We start from the raw sequence: 10,371 nt of genomic DNA, 5'->3' as shown, positions 1-10,371 counted from the left end.
AAAGAAAGACAAAAACAGGAGAAGAGACTGATAGTGAATTTGCCAAAAGGGCAATGAGGATCGGAGAACAAGCCAGGAGTCAGGGCCAAGGAGCAATGAGGATCAGAGGGTAAACAGAACAGAGGACCAGAAAGCAAGAGTAGAAACACAGGACACAGAGCTCAGGAACAGCTTGTTGCTCAAACAAGGCTCAGCTGCAACAATAAATGTACTCCCACAGAAATATACTCCAAATGATCCAATGGCCACTTTGGGTGGGCGGAGTCAGCTCAGGCCTGGAAGATTCTTTGCTGAGAAGCTGCCACCTGCAGTTCAGTGATTCTCCACATGGGGCAGCTGCATCCAGTTCCTGGCAAGAATAGGGATGGATGAGCCTATCTACATCCGGGGTGGGGGGAGCTCGATGAACTGCCCCCCGCAGCTCGTGCAGCTTGGACCTGCTCGGTGAGCTTCCCTGTTCGCCCTGCCTGCCTGCGAGCTGTGCGAGCCACCCCTCTTCCTCGCACCGGCTGTCAAGGGCTGGCATGGGGAAAAATGGCCTCAGTGGCCAGCCCCCAGCCTCCCACCCTGGCCTTCTCTAGAGGACACCAGGGCGAGAATGCTGGGGTGCCACCATTGCCCTTCTTCCTCGCACTGGCTGTCAGGGGCTGGTGCGGGGAAAAAGGGTCTTGGTGGCCAGCCCTCCACATCTCACCCTGGCCTCCAGCAGTTGGCGGGGGGGGGGGATAGGTGCCTCCTTCTTCTGTCTGCTCCCACCTGCTACAGCAGCAGCACCAAGGGACAAGCTGATCATTTTCCATAAGGCTCTTACATTTACAGAAAATGACCAGCCTGCCCTGTGCCACTGCCACTGTAGCAAGGATGGGAGAAGGAGGAGAGAGAGATGCTGCCTTCTGCTCCTTTCAGCGATAGGTGACTGGCTCACCGAGGGAGTGGGTGCCCATGTTCTTGCCAGACGGAGCATGCCACCGAGTCGGGCAAGAGCTCAGGTCCACGAACTGGTGTCCGGGGGGCCGAACTGGCAACTTCTTGCTGGGCTTCGAGCATCAACCAGACGCTCGCACTATCCCTAGGCAAGAATACACTGAGAGGATGTTCAGAGCTAAGACAACAACTGTAGTTTACCATCTCCCGCCTGTCTCTTTCGATCCTGGTTTGTGGGCAAACCATGATTGGCTGGGTTCAGATGAAATATACAGGAAAGGAGACTGACCTCTTGTGAACAAAAACAAAAGAACAAAGGGGCTAATTACATTTGTGTAAGAATATATGATAGAAACAAGTCCCAATAATGATGAATTAATCCCCCAAACAGAAAATACAATAAAATCATAGAATCATAGAATACTAGGGTTGGAAGGGGCCTATAAGACCATTGAGTCTAACCCCCTGCTCAATGCAGGAATCTAAGTCAAAGCATAGAGAATACAAATGCAAAATGATGTAGAATACAAACAAATTGCCAATGTGCATCCAGAGTTCCTGATCTAACACAGAATTCTGCTTCTTCATATGGACCTCTCTTTTTGGATTACGACATTCAGCTGTGCTGCCTTCAGCTGTATGCCATGCTGTAGCATCTAAGGAGCCCAAATTCAAGACCTATTCAACAGAGATATGTGAGTTGTTCTGCGCTGCGCGCACATTTTTATTTGCATATTGGTTGTTTTATTTTCACATAGATTTCCTCATGATGAAGAAACTCTGAACAGTGGTCCTACCAGTTTGTGACTTTGTGTAATATTATTAGTGATGAGGAACACAGGGTATAATCTAGCCAAATGTAAGCATGGCATGAAAGCTTTCTGCTGAAATCAATGAGACTTAAAAATACTTCCATATAGCTGGATCATGCCCAAATGTTTTTGAGGTTGTTTTCCCAAGCCTTCTTGTTTAAGACTTTTAGGGTGCAACCCTATGCAGGGCTGGCTGGAGGGATGCAGGGAGTAGTAGGACTTTTTCTAGGGATGGACAGACTCACCTGTCTGTGCCACAGGGTGCTCACCGAGCTGCCACCACCTGTCTACGCCTGTTCGGCTCCCTGGACAAGCTGCTGCATGGGCCATCAGCACCCAGCAAGAGCCTGGCAGCCTCCCAACCCCTCAGCGAGCCGTCATTTTGCAAAAAAAATGGCAGCTCTGGTTTTTCCATAAATGTAAGGTTGTGTAAATGGACCCTTCACAGCCACCATTTAAGTACCATTACATTTACGGAAAAAAAAGAGATGCCATTTCTTTTGCAAAATGGCAGCGCACTGAGGGGTCAAGCAGCTGCCAAGGGCTCATGGACCATGTGGTAGATCAGCAAGCAGGATCTGGTAAGTGCAGTCGCTCGGCAAATGGGGTCTGGGAGGCCAAGCATGGGGGGAGTACACCGGACTGCACCTCGCTCTCAGATTCCCATGACATCCCTACTTTTTTCTGTCTAAACATGCACAGGATTGCGCCCTAACTCCTTTAACACATAATTTGCTGGAAAGGGTTGACAAACCCATACGGCCCCATCTGATCTATCTCCAAACTGAAACTGCTGTTTCAAAAATCACTTGCATTTTTTTTACTTGTTAGTTTATCAAGAGCCAGACCAAGAAGAAAGGTTGTGCCCCTTCTGCTGCCATTTTGTCTGGAGCTGAACATTCAGAAGCCTTATTACTCACTGGATTTCATAGTATTGGTAGTATGTTTCAGTGTGTCCAGTTATTCAGTGTAGCGACCAACATAGTCATTTTTATGTTCCTTACATGAATATGAACATATGAAGCTACCTATAAAGGGGCATGGGTGGCCATCTGTCCTACTTTACAGAGGACAGTCCTCTATTTGAAGGCATCCTGTATTTGAAGGGCTATCCAAGTCTGGTTTTAAAATAAAGAACCATAAGCAGGGAGTCTAGGAGGGGCCTTGAGGTTGTCCATTGTCCAGTCCCAACTTCTTGGTACTGAGTCTCAGGTTTCAGTAAAGCTTTTATTGCAGTAATTCTAGTAAATGGCTTTCAGCCTTTACAGTCCCAATATAAATCAGCAGAGAACAGATTACAATGTAGTTCCTTAACCAGGATCACTTTCTGGGTTTCCCAACAAAACATCCAAACAGACTACAGAATAAGTGCAAAGGAGTTTATAGTTCCAACAAAGAAACAAGACAATGAAGTTTTTCAGGTTAGAAAGATGTTACATCTAGCAAACTCTATTGCCTGTTGCTCTCATTTAAATACAAGGGAATGGCCACTAAAGATTACTACCGGACACTCGCCCCTGGCAGGGAAACCCAGTTCGCAAATGCGTGCGGCGTAAAGATGTATGGATTGTGTTAAACCTGTTCTGTCTGTGTTTCTCAGGTTGTCAGGTGCCTTTCATTCAATCATCCACCCATTGAAGGAAGTGGATTTGTTTTTTAGTTTCTGAATTTGCACAAATTTGTATTTGTGCAAATTTGCATGCACAAAAATGCGCAAATCCCCACAAAATGTGCAAATCCCCACAAAATGCCCATTTTCACGCTTTAGCCTATGGGGTAAATGAACATTTTGGCCCTCTTTTAAAAAAAAATGCATAGTTTTCTATGACAAAATTTGTGCAAAGTTCCTGAAGGTTAGAAAAACAGTCCACAAGTCTGCGGAATCCACCTGACAAGGGAAAAACTGGTCCACTGTGGAATCCAGGGGTCAGATTAATAAAATCCGAACTCATCTGGTTCCGTTGCGGATTTCTCCAACAGCCCTACTGCTGCACCTCACCAGATGCCTCTGTTCCACTCTCTTGAGTTGACACACCCAAGAATAGGGATGTACGAAAGTCACTCACCTTTCCGCGGATTATGTTGATGGTGTGTGTGGGGGGAGGCGTTCCATTCCTCCCCCCTGGAATCCTCCATGGCCGGCTGTGCTCCGTGGCAGCTCCATGGAGCAGCCGGCCAGGCCCAGGCCAGAGCCGTCCGCAGTCGGATTTCTACGGCCACCTCCATTTGCATTCCTTATTTTTGGCCGTCTTAATCTACGTAAATATTTATGTAGACTATGACAGCGAAAATAAAGGGGAACACAAATAGCGTAGCGGGCGCTATTTGCGTCCCTTTTTGATTCACCGTCTTATCCGACGTAAATATTTACGTAGGCTAAAACGGCGAATCAAAAAGGGACGCAAATAGCGCCCGCTACGCTATTTGCGTTCCCCTTTATTTTCGCCATTATCGTCTACGTAAATATTTACGTAGACTAAGACGGCGAAAAATAAGGAACGCAAATGGTGGTGGCCATAGCCGCCACCATTTGCATATGCAGTTTGTTTGTTTTTTAACCCAGCCATGATAGGCTACGTAAATCTTTACGTAGCCTATCAAGTCTTGTAAAAAAAAACAACTCCCCCCCCCCCAACAAGACTGCAAATGGTGGTGGCGGCAGCCGGTCGGAAGACCAGCCGCCGCAGCTGCTGCAGCCGCCGCCGCAGCCACCACCGCCTGGAACATCCGCCCCAGGTACGTCTCATCCCAGGGGGGATCCGTGGGGGGGTAGGCTGTTCTGCCATGGAGTTCAGGGGGCCGAATGCACTGGCATTCGGCCTCACCGAGATCCGTGGTGAAATTCTCTGACATCCCAAGAAGCCTCGTCTCCTTCAGAGTCCTCCCCATGATGCCCTGTTCCATGGAAGGTGCCCTTGATCAAGAAGCAGGGGCCTCCATCAAGGTCAGGTCTCCCAGCTATGGAAGATAGGCTGTATCAGCATCCTGAGTCTCACCCCCTCCTGGCTCGTAACCAGGTGCGAGGCCTGGTAGAACTGAAGTCTCCAGCTTCCCTGGCTTCTCACAGCTGGCCTTGCTCCACAGCATCCCGCACTGACCTAGAATCAGTGTCACAGGCTATTGCTCCCCCCAGACGGGGGCACGGCCTGACACCCATCAACATTTAGCACCTGGACAGCAGACTGAGCAGGCACACAGCTCACCACTATGGGGAGATGCATTGCATTTCTATTTAAATTGCAGCATTTGTAAATTTGCATCTACCCATATTAATTAGCACATTATCCTTTAGGGATAGGCCTGATTTGCATGGATCTTTCCTTTTTTATTTTAACAGCAAAGAGCAGAGAATGATCAAGCTACCTGCTTATTTTATTTATTCAAATGATATGTATCTTGCCTTTGGGACTGTAACAAAAAAAAGTGTCTCATAGTATTAAAACAACACCAACAACATACAGTTAGGGACAAAGCAGATGTGCACCATTTCGGCTATATAATAATGGGATTGGGTTTAAGTTTTTACAGTAAAAGAAGCACACCTGTGAAGGAGAAAAAGCCATCTCTGCTGCTGCCTTACTTCCCAGTGTTCTGCTGCTTTAAGGGCACAACCCTACGCATGTTTAGACAGAAAAAAGTCCTACAATTCTCAGTGTGCCCCAACCTACATGGCTGGCTGAAGGGATGCTGAGAGTTGGAGGGGTGTCTTTCTGTCTAAATATGCATAGGATTGCACCCTCAGATACTTTCCCCAAGCTCAGCTCTTCTCCAGGAAGTGAATTAGCAGGGAGAGCTTGTCTTAAGCAGGGAGCATGCGGAGGTAAGGCAGGTTTTCCTCCTCTCCCCCTGGAAGCTGTAAAAAGTTAATCCCTCACCCCTGTTCGAAAGCCAAACTGATGAGAGCATATTTAAAACGCATACACACACCTGGTTGGGTCCTAAATTGTAAACAATAAATAATTTAAAACACACACACAAACTCATTGTTTAGCTCTAAAAGCAAACCTGTAAACAATAGACCATGAAAGAGATATCATCAATATAAATAACAATCACATCAAATGATCAGCAGTAATATAAGACAGCAGCATGTTTAAATCAACCCAAACATGACCAAAAGCCAGCCATGAACAAACCTACTCAGCTTTCTGAGGGAGGGAGGTTGTAAGGGCACCAAGACCCTTAAGAACTGATTTCTAACATATCCTTACACAGGAAGGCATTGATAAACACATACCTTTGTACATATGGAATGTAGCACAACTGAACCAACCCCTTTTTTTCGGGGAGGATTTTCTCATCATCATCATTATTATTATTGTTATTATTAATTGGCTAAGCAATATTTCATGATCTTAGGAAAGAGATGGCCTGGGCCAGGGAGCTTTGTTCTGATCTGCCAAACATGTAAGGCCAGACTTGTTCTACCTAAGGGGCCTAGCACAAGACTGTGTAGAACAGGGGTGGGCTACTTCTGCGGATCGGGGGATGCATTGCCCCTCCTGGAAACCACTGGGAATTGGGCTGCACCACTGCCACCCAAATTGCTGCTGAATTTGCTTCTTCAGCGGGAGGTTTTTGGAAGCTTGATTTGGGCTTGGCAGCCAAGCACACAGTTCCCATGCAGCTTGTTTTCTTGCAACATCACTGCTTTGGGTGGGTGGGGCACTGCTGTGGCAAGTTCGGGGGCAGGGGTGCCAAAATGCTCAAGAGACGGCATCAGTTTCATGTTTGATGTGAATTTGTCCTATACATAAAACACTTGAGGGCCAGCATGGTATAAGCGCATCCTTCCCCAATATGATGCTCTTCAGATGTTTTGAACTATAGCTCCCATCAGCCCCAGCTGGCATGGCTACTAGCTGGGGATCATTGGAGTTGTGGTGGTCCAAAATAGCTGGAGGGAACAACATTGGGGAATTGGGGAAGCCTGGTGTAATGGGGCTAGAGTGTTGGACTAGGTCCTCTTTCTCATCATTGCTACAAACAAGCAGAGATCTGATGAGCAAATGGGCAGCGGCATTTCTTGTTCCTCCATCTTACCACCACTGTCGCCTGGGCCAGAGAGAGAGAGGCAGGTGAACAAGCAGGTTGCAACAGTGAAGGGGAACAAGTCCAGGGGACTCTTGTCACTGGGCCCCTGCTTGACCGCAGGCCCTCAGCAAGTGCCTGACCATGCCTACCCTTGATGCCGACCCCGGCTGTGATGATAAAAGCGTGTGTGTGGTGGGGATGAGCTTCTTGAAAGGAGGATGGGGTGTAAATGTAAGAAATAAATAGAGAAAAAACAAAGGCAGTCATGCTGGTCCATAAGGGGGAGGGGAAATCCAAAACCCACAGTTGGGCATGTGCCACATGGAACTTTTTCATCTAATATTTCCTCCATTGTTAAGGGCTGTCACTTTCAGCTTCTTAATCATTCCAAGATTTGGTTGTTGTTTTTCTTTCTGTTTGCTGCTCATTCTTTACTCCATTCTTTGATTTTTATCTCAGATGGATTATTATATCCTTTACTTCATTCTTTGTTTTGATCTTGGTTGGATTATTATAATCCTTTGTTGGCTCACCCTTATCTCATCCTAGGCCTCTTATTTCAGTCTTCCTTCTTCTGCTTGTCTTATTTTTTAAGTCTGTAAATTTCATCATGCCACTCCTTCGTCGCTTTCCCTTCATGAGTTATTTATCCCTTCCATATTGGTAAATAATAGTTGATTACGGTCATAAGACCAGCAAAGTAAAGTAGCAGTATAAATACAATAATATGAAAGCAATAAGAATTAGTTAAAATGCAAATAAATAAGAATTGCACCTAATCCCGCATAATATTAAAATACTTAACAAATTAAAACATTATCAAACAATTGACATCATCCCACACCGACAAACAATTGCAGCAGCGCTGAACCTAGCCACCTTAGAGGTTACCTGAGAATTCTGGTTAGCCAGCAGGTAATCTGTATAGAACACATCAGATCTCCCAGGTACTCCTTGTAAAATAGGAGTAATAAAAATATGCTGAAAATCATGATAGACAGAACAATGCAGCAGTATTGCAGCCCACAGTCTCCACCACACCAGCTTCATGGGGGCATAAGCACTCAGAGTGTAAGGTACCATATATCTACCCTCCAAAACTGCAGAAGATAACACATTGACCTTGGCCAGCGTGAACGCTCTCCTATATTTTGGAATGGTTAGAGTAGTTAAATAGGTTGCAGGTAAGAAAGCCCACCCCCTATCTCTGAATTTGGAATATGGAGTAGCTACTCTTATATGATCTTGTAACTCATTATCCCTAATATGCTGGCGTACGTCCCCTTTGGCTTTTGTGTGGCCCAGCCGCCCAGGGCAAAGGTGGCATTTTGCAAGAAACCCAAATTATGAAGTTTCTCGTTCACAGCCCTTTTCCATTTTGACTGAAATGCGTCAGTCAAAGTCAGAGGGGCCAAACCTTGAGGAGCAAATATCAATTTTAACCAAAAAATGTAACATATACATCCAAACCCGGGATTCAACCGAGATTTGGCCTGTCTCTAGACGCAAGGGCACATTGGGCATACAACTTGGAAGGCCAAGGATATTTCTCAGAAATTTTGTTTGAGTGGATTCCATAGCGGCAATGTTACTGTAAACACACAGCTGTGCACCATATAACATTTGTGTTAACACCCTGACAGAAAAAACAGTTAGGGCTGATGGCATGTTCTGGCCTCCTTTGGCATAAAAAAAAAAAAAGAGATGAGCGATTTAACACTCCTCTGAGCATTTTCAATGGCGTTAGAGATTTGAGTTCTCCAAGAGCCAGATGACTGGAAAATTACTCCCAAATATTTGTAGGATTTAACCTGCTCGATTGGATGCCCATTTATCTGCCAGTGATGTTTAGTCCATTTTCAAGTAAAGACTCAGACTTTAGATTTGGCATAGTTAATCACCAGTTTCTCAGTTTTGCAATAAATGTGCAAGGTTCTTAATAACCGCCTGAAGCCAATGCATATCAAAGAGAGAAGTGCTGCATCATCTGTATATAATAAGATAAACAAAGGTCTAGTTGCCAATTTAGGAGGGTGGGACTTTGTCTCGGAAAAACTATTGACCAGGGAATTCATGTAAATGTTGAACAAAGTAGGGGCTAAAACACAGCCCTGTTTGACACCGATATAAGTTGGTATCGGTGTGGTCAGATGGCTTACGCGGTTGCATCTCTCCTGCAGCCAAGTTTTATCATAGAGACTACAAATAAGAGTCAACAATCGGCTATTGATGTTAGCAGCCTCAAGTTTTTGCCATAACCTGTCCCTCAGAATTAGATCAAAAGACTTAAAGTCAATAAAGGCTGTGTAAAGTGCCCCCCCCCAGGAACAGAAGAATATTTTTCAACCAGGTGCTGCAACACAAGCCCCTGGTCAGCTGTGGAGTGCCCTGGTCTGAAACCTGCCTGCTTGTCTTCCAAAAGGTTTTCCTCCTCCATCCAGCTTGAAAGTTTCTCAAGGAGGTGACTGGCATACGGCTTACTGACAATACTCAGTAGACTGATTGGCCTGTAATTAGCAGGGTCTGATCTTTTCCCGCTTTTATATATCAGAGTGATGGTAGCGAGGCCCGAATCCTCTGGTATATATGCTGACTGATCGATACAGGTAAATAAGACTGCTAGGACCAGGGCCCACCGCTCCATGTTGGCCTTAAGCAACGCGGGTGGAATGTTGTCGCTCCAGGGTGCTTTGCCCAATTTAAGCTTAGAAATAAGCCAGTCAGGTAGAGCATTCATTTCAGTTTGTAATAGTGGGGCTCTGGATTCTCTTTTTGCATACAAATCCCTAAAATATAATTCCCAGGTTTTAACTGGAATGTGGAAATCCATTCCACCTGGTTTACTATGCCAACCTCTAGAGGCAATTCTCCAGAAGGCGGCTGAGTCATGAGCCCTCAAAGCGGCATTCAGATTCTGCCAACTCACTCTCTGTACCTGGTTCTTTTTCTCCCTAATTAAGTTTTTAACTCTTCTTTAGAGTCAACCATTCAGGGGGTATAACTGGCAAATCCTATTTCCTGTATAGTCTATATTTATCTATTAGGGATTTCTTCACGTCCACGCATTCTTGGTCGAACCAAGGTTTGGGCATACAAAGAGGAACATGCTGCCCCACGGGTTTTATAGGTCAAGTAATTTTGCAAGGATAAGATCAATTCTTGATACAAGTCCAAAACATTTTGCGGGGATCTCGCAGTTAACAAAGTATTCTGCAGTCTGAGACAGCTTTCAGAGTGTAACAATGAAGATAATTTTTCCTCTGACTTGGTTGACCATCTTATACATGAAGCTCGAATAGAACAGGGGTTTAAGATCCGCATGGATATCCTGATTCTCAGGGTTTAAGAGTACAATTAAAGGGAGGTGCTCACTCTCAGTGCACGTACCCACCCTGCAACTGATCAGCTAATTTAGTGAATTATAGGAAATAATAAAACAATCAGTTGTTGATGCTCCAGAACCTGATAAAAATGTGAATTCACCTTTTCTATCCTCTTTGAAGCCCCCATTCAGCAGTACTAAATCTAAGTCATTTATCATACGTAGCAGGAAAAACGCAGAGTAATTGCAGCTCTTATCTTTGGACTGCCTTTCAGGTAT

General features: G+C 45.4%; 1 long non-coding RNA gene across 1 annotated transcript in view; it reads left to right on the top strand.

Moving 5' to 3' along the window:
• Nucleotides 1-281: 281 nt before the first annotated feature.
• Nucleotides 282-10,371, top strand: part of LOC146351453 (uncharacterized) — a 174,720-nt gene continuing 164,630 nt past the window's right edge. The window contains exons 1-2 of the long non-coding RNA XR_014788900.1: nt 282-444; nt 1,545-1,619. This is a non-coding gene — a long non-coding RNA (uncharacterized LOC146351453). The remainder of the gene's footprint in view (nt 445-1,544; nt 1,620-10,371) is intronic.

The sequence above is a fragment of the Heloderma suspectum genome, chromosome 3, assembly GCF_057233095.1.
Source record: "Heloderma suspectum isolate Gila_16-S chromosome 3, 16-S_ref, whole genome shotgun sequence".
In the NCBI taxonomy this organism is placed as follows: Eukaryota; Metazoa; Chordata; class Lepidosauria; order Squamata; family Helodermatidae; genus Heloderma; species Heloderma suspectum.
The sequence above is the reverse complement of the archived record's forward strand: the minus strand, read 5'-3'. Positions and strand labels throughout refer to the sequence as shown.